Source organism: Nelumbo nucifera, chromosome 1 (assembly GCF_055504915.1).
Source record: "Nelumbo nucifera cultivar China Antique chromosome 1, China Antique-T2T, whole genome shotgun sequence".
NCBI lineage: Eukaryota > Viridiplantae > Streptophyta > Magnoliopsida > Proteales > Nelumbonaceae > Nelumbo > Nelumbo nucifera.
This window is the reverse complement of record NC_142649.1, coordinates 169,756,365-169,762,350: the sequence shown is the minus strand read 5'-3', so window position 1 is coordinate 169,762,350 and position 5,986 is coordinate 169,756,365. Positions and strand designations below refer to the sequence as shown.

General features: G+C 45.9%; 1 long non-coding RNA gene across 1 annotated transcript; it reads right to left on the bottom strand.

The window, feature by feature from the left end:
- Positions 1 to 692: 692 nt before the first annotated feature.
- On the bottom strand, positions 693 to 1,790 carry LOC148804146 (uncharacterized). Its single transcript, XR_016077253.1, has 3 exons — positions 1,295 to 1,790; positions 1,127 to 1,222; positions 693 to 1,047 (listed from the first exon to the last, which is right to left on the bottom strand). It is a non-coding gene; the product is annotated as an uncharacterized LOC148804146 (long non-coding RNA).
- Positions 1,791 to 5,986: the final 4,196 nt, after the last annotated feature.

The window sequence follows — 5,986 nt, the reverse complement described above, 5'->3', positions numbered from 1 at the left end:
AAGTTGACATTAACAGAGGATACAAGGAAATGGACATAGGAAATATTGGGTCAGTTTTCTGTCAGTTCATTTTACAACTAGTTGACTCTTCTGGAGGACCAAGACTTTCCATAAAGCAAAGTTTGGTGTATGAACATGCCATCCAAAGCAGTTTTCTTCATATGGAGTGCTTGTTTGAATAAAATCCTTGCAAGGGACAACTAGTTGAAGAGAGGGATGACTGTGGCTAGTGTTGAATGATTTTCCATGTTGGATGTGTGCTACTTATCTTCTTTTGTTGCAGATGATTTCAGTCACTTTGTAATATAGATCATGTTCTCATTGTGACAGCAAACAATAGAAATGAAATAATTGGGTTTATCTCAATGTGTTCAGCTAATCTAGATTCCTTTTACAGTCACTTGCAGAATGATTCCTTGGTTACAGAATGATTCAGATGGTTAAACTGCCTACAACATCCTTTTATAGAGTGCAGAAACAGTTGGCTTAATACCTAGTCTATTGACTAGATATTAAGTTGGTGAAGCCCACCAAGTGTTGCACCGGGATGTGGTCCTCTTGATATGAACAATTTCTTTAGGAAAATGATTATTTTTTTTTTTGTGTTTGATTGCAGATGAAGATGGAAATCTTTTTGTTTATTTTCTGAGAAATTAGGGAAATAATTCATTCTTTATTGAGTATTATTTTCTGAGGAAAACATTTTGTTTCCCTTCATTATTTTAGTTGCAACCAAAGTGTTTTCTAGGGAAAACATTTAATTTGGACCGGATTGGTTCCAATCCGGTCCATTTGCATTTCAATTGGACTGGACTGGATCTGATTTGTATGGGGTTTGGACCGGATTTGGTTCAAATCCAGTCCAATTGACAGCCCTAGTGAGAAGTACTTGGTCACCTTATATGTCCTTAGTAAAATGCATACAAGAACATGATTATAAGCTACAAATTGAGATCTGAAGAGCCGAGACAGACATATTTCTCCTGCTAATAGCCAATCTCCTTCGTTCCCTTGCAAGCTCGTGGCTATGAGCTACAAATTGTCTTCCTATTATTGCATATAATTTCTCTAGTCAGAATACTTTAGTGGTAAAGGTCATTAAACAAATTCGGAGACAAAAACTCACTAGATCGGTTCTCGTTCGGTGGATACGGTTCAGACTCTAGTATTGCATGCATGCCTTGCCTTGCTAACTGTTGGAGGCGACGCAATCGCCAGTTCCCTAGTATAACAAAAAATATGTCGTTTAACACCACTTCACGTCAATTACAGGAGACTAATGGATGAAACTCACTTGGAATAAATGAGCCGGCGGATGTAGAGAGTGGTTGGGAAACCGATCGAAATTGGTAATCGTCAATACTCGAGGTATATATCCTCCCTCGGTTGTACCATGCCCTTGTAGCGACATGGTGGACCTTAACTAACAAGGCACATATATAAAGTGATCAGCAGAACAAAGCAGGATTGTAGAAGAGAATAATGGAAGTAGAGAGGAGACGTTCTATTCCTCGAAAAGTTTCTTCGTTAATTATTTTTACAGCATATTGTATACAAAAGATATGGAGGAAGGATTGTGGTGGAGGAGAGGAGGTGAGTAACGCCAAAAAGTGTGACGGTAGACCAAAAGAAATGAAGATTACATAATGGGAGGGCAAATGCCTAACTATTGACTAATTCGTCAACCATCCTACATGCATCCAATTCATCCTCTATCCCTATCACGGACACATCCAACTCATTTACTATGCCTGTTTTGTTCCATGGTATTGTGTGGATAGTTCTTTGAGAGGCCGCTTGTCATTGGTACCATACTGTGAATGAATTGCGAGGGCAGAAGGTTCCATAGATAGAGAGCAAGAAGCGTGAGCTTGGGTCTGGACGAACATTCTCTATTGCTTGTATCTTTCCTTTGTTCCTAGCTGGAGATGATTTGGCTTCTAGTAGACGACGGAGCTGGCTGATTTGCACAGAGTGAATCAGAGAATCCGGGGGTGCTTACCCGGTGAGGTCGCTCCGATGCTTAAGTCAGTAATGTGTGAGCTGAAGGTAATTTAGAAAGCAAGATAGCTAGTAAGCAGTGATTATGCGTACCTTTGCCCCCGAAGGGTTGGGGTCTTTATATACTGGAGTCCTCACGGGTTTTTCGGAGTGGTTCTGGGATTCTTGGGTCTGGACGAACATTCTCTATTTCTTGTATCTTTCCTTTGTTCCTAGCTGGAGATGATTTGGCTTCCAGTAGACGACATAGCTAGCTGATCTGCACAGAGAGAATCAAAGAACCTGGGGGTGCTTACCCAGGGAGGTTGCTCCGATGCTTAAGTCATTAATGTGTGAGCTGAAGGTAATTTAGAAAGCAAGATAGCTAGTAAGCAGTGATTATGCGTACCTTTGCCCCTGAAGGGTTGGGGTCTTTATATACTGGAGTCCTTGTGGGTTTTTCGGAGTGGTTCTAGGATTCTTCTCGTGATGAGGCCCGTTACCGTATTACTAGGAGATAACGTCGCTAGCCGATAAGACATACCGCTGCCGTCCGAATTGGTCGAAGGAGATAAGGCTAGCTGTTACGAGGCGTGATCCCATAAAACGTGAAATCTGGTGGCAATATCTTTGGGGTTATCACGTAGAGGTCGGTCAATATTACCCGAACTAGTGCCCCTTGGATCTGTCCTGGTGCGAATGCCGAAGTGCCTTATAACCGAGGTGATCTTGATGCAATCGTGCCCCGAAGTGAACTTGTCCCGAAGTGGATTTCCTTTCGAGGTAGACCTGCCCCGCGGTGGTTTGGTTATCCGACCTTGGTCCATCGTAAACTTGAGTACATCGGGATGAGCTGTCGTCTTGCCAATTAAGTTGTGTCCATGTGTCCTCCTATTACTAGGTCGGGCCAAATCACCCTACATCAGAAGTTGAAACTTCAATACCGGTGTCCTCTTTGTTCCATGGAACCCAAGCACCACCAAAATAAACTCCAGGAGGAACTATATGAGATGCAGTATATCCAAGCTGAGAGATTAAGTCCTTTGATGACTGGGTGCTTACAAGAGTCTCAAGCAAAAGGCACACAGTAGGTTTATGGATATCTCTAATATTGTGGAAAGCAGCCTGGAAAGCATTGTTCCATGTGTCACAAACATTCCAACATAAAATCTTGAAGGAGGGGTAGAACTTATGTTGCAATTCTCCTAGAGAATCAGTTCGTGGGTGTGATGCAACACTTGGTCGCAACTAGTGTTTCCACAATGCACCCTCATCAAAGTGATCCGTCCGAGGTAAGAAAGAAGCTATGTGGATGCGCTCAACACCCGTAGGACCATATATCAGCCTACTGTACACACGGACAGAGAGTGTGGTTGTATTGCGATGAGGGTTGACTATATGAGCATGGCCTCCATGACAACCAAGGTAAATGACAGGTTGTCAAAGCCCTCAAAATTAATGCTAGTCCCACCTTACAATAAATTTGTAGTAACAGTGGTATCAGGTCGAATCCCATAGGGAGCTAGTAATTTCTCAACCGAATGCGCAATTTAAAGAGTGAGAAATTCGAATGAATAAAATTCAAGAATAACAAAAGAGCAAACAACTACAAGGAAAATTCAGTCTTACCAAATTCTGATCCAAGGGTTCGGATTGACTCAATTGGTCATCGATCATAGGTAAACTGCAGCAATCTTGCAATTCAAGTATTTAACCTTAGGATTTATTAGGATAGCCATAATAAACCTCGTGTTTTCCTGGATTAGTTAACCAAATCAAGCATTCGATCAACACTTATTGATGTAGTACAATCCGGTCACTCCTAGCTGGCGCTCGCGTGGCTCCTGAGAGGTACCTGAGACGAGAGGAAAGAGGAAGAACTCCCGAGGGGTTTCCCGGTGGGAATGCTCCGATGCTTAAGTTAGTATTGTGTGCAAGAAGCAAAAGGAGAACGAAGGCTAAGAGTGAGGATAGCGCGTTACCACTATGTTCAGGAGGTCAGAGATTCAAGAAGTTTCCCTTCTGCCCTAAGGGCTTTTATAGGGACATTCATATTAGGTTGGGCATAACCACCACTGGGCTCCTGCCACAGTCGTTACCTGCCAGAGCTGCGCAGGTGGCCGTTGTGGTGTACGCTTCGCCCGGGTGAGTGACACATTTCCAAAGTGGCAGGCACGCCTTTGCCTATCGAGAGACGTGGATGCAGAATGTTGAAAGGACTGGAACTGCGCCGCCAGTAGAGGATATGGCGCAGTCTGACCGGAATGGTCTGTCAGTCGAAAGCTTCTCGGAGGGCGCTAGTGCGGCTCGTTCGCGAGCTATCTCGTGGTGAGCTTGGAACACTCCAGGATTACCCTTAGTGAAATTGGTCCTCGAAATGACTTGTCTGCTAGGGAGCTCGGGCGAGCTAATAACTTTAGCTCGCGAGCTACAGTTGCCTCGGAGTATCTCTTCAAAGATAGCATGGGGAACCCGGAGTTCGCCTCGCGGCAGACTCCCCCCCTCGTGAGCTGTAACGTAGCAGACTACTTCGTGGGCCCGTCACTTGGTCGCTCTGGGCTTCAACGCTAGGCTGTCGCTCATGCTAAGTCGGCGTCTATGTGTCACCGTTTCATAGGTTGGGTCAAATCATCTTTCATCAATTGCCCCCCACTCCTCGAGCTAAGAGTACCGCCTTAGCACGGAGAGTTTATGAAGTGCGATGGACTGATTTGACCGAAATTCAAACCTGATTGACTGCCCTCATTAAATGCATTTGCGGGAATCAAGAGATTTTTTGATTTCCTGACTTTTCGGATTCCGAAAACGTGTTGAGGTGGCCTTTAACTCCGAATGTCGTGCGGCTGCAACTACCTTAATTATGGAAGACGCCAATCGCCTTCGGTTTTCAGAAGGCGTGCGGTCAGGGCGCCCGCGGACCGTTGGATCTACTTTGATCCGGGCCGTCAATTTGAAAGGGTGGAGACTATAAATAGGGGGCCCCCTCGGGCCCTATTTTCTCCCATGCCATCTTGCTGTCTTTGGATTCTGAGGTCGTGCACTTCACCTAGTCTACCCGAGTTCCTAAGTCTGCTCTGTTCCGTCTACTCTGGTGAGTCCCAATCGCTGTCAGCCATCTCTGGGTACCCATACCATACCTATCACAGGGGCGATAGCCAGGATGATAATGCTCCCTCGAGCTCAGGGAGAGCCTGGCAGTAGATCCCGGAGGCTCGGGAGGCCTCTGGCGACATGGCGTCTACTTCTAGGGGGAGAGAGCCTGATACCTTTGGCCCTTCCTTAATGACAGCGGAGAGACTCAGGTCTCTGATCCACTACTTTCGCCTCCCTGGGGACCTGGTTTACAACCTCCCTACTGGCAACTTCCCTTGGGAGCATGGTCCAATGACATAGTAGTCTTTCAGTAACAACTCGTGGTTGGCTTGTGCCTCCCCCTGCACCCCTTGATAGTAGAGGTGTTAAATCACTTCAACATCACCATTGATCAGCTTCATCCCAACGCCATTCGAAACATGGTTGGGACTATATCCCTGTGTTACGAGTACTGCCTTCCTTTGGACCTTGATATTTTTGTCTCTATCCTTTGTATAAAGAACGCTGCTCCTGGGGTTCCTTCGGAGAGGCGCTTTTATTACCTCTCTCCCCGCTGCGGCTATAAGCACTTGTACGAGATGCCGAATAAGATTCCCGCCTGGAAGCGGGATTACTTTGTGGTTCGTAACCCCGAGGGGTGGCCCTTCCCCACTACTTGGAGGGACGCCATCCAGGACCCCGGAGCCGATCTGGACCCTGAAATTCGGAAAACGATGCTGTCCTGGGCGTCGGTTGGCTTCCTTTGCTCAAACTACTTGACCGAGGAGAAGCTCGTGCAGGCAGGCTTGAGCCCGGGTAGGTCGGCCTTTTAGGTCGTGTAGTGCCTTGTGACAATATTGTGTACATGTGTTTTGTTTCTTGTCGGACTAATATCTTGTGGTCTTTTGGCAGCCATCATGCCCAGTGCCGATTC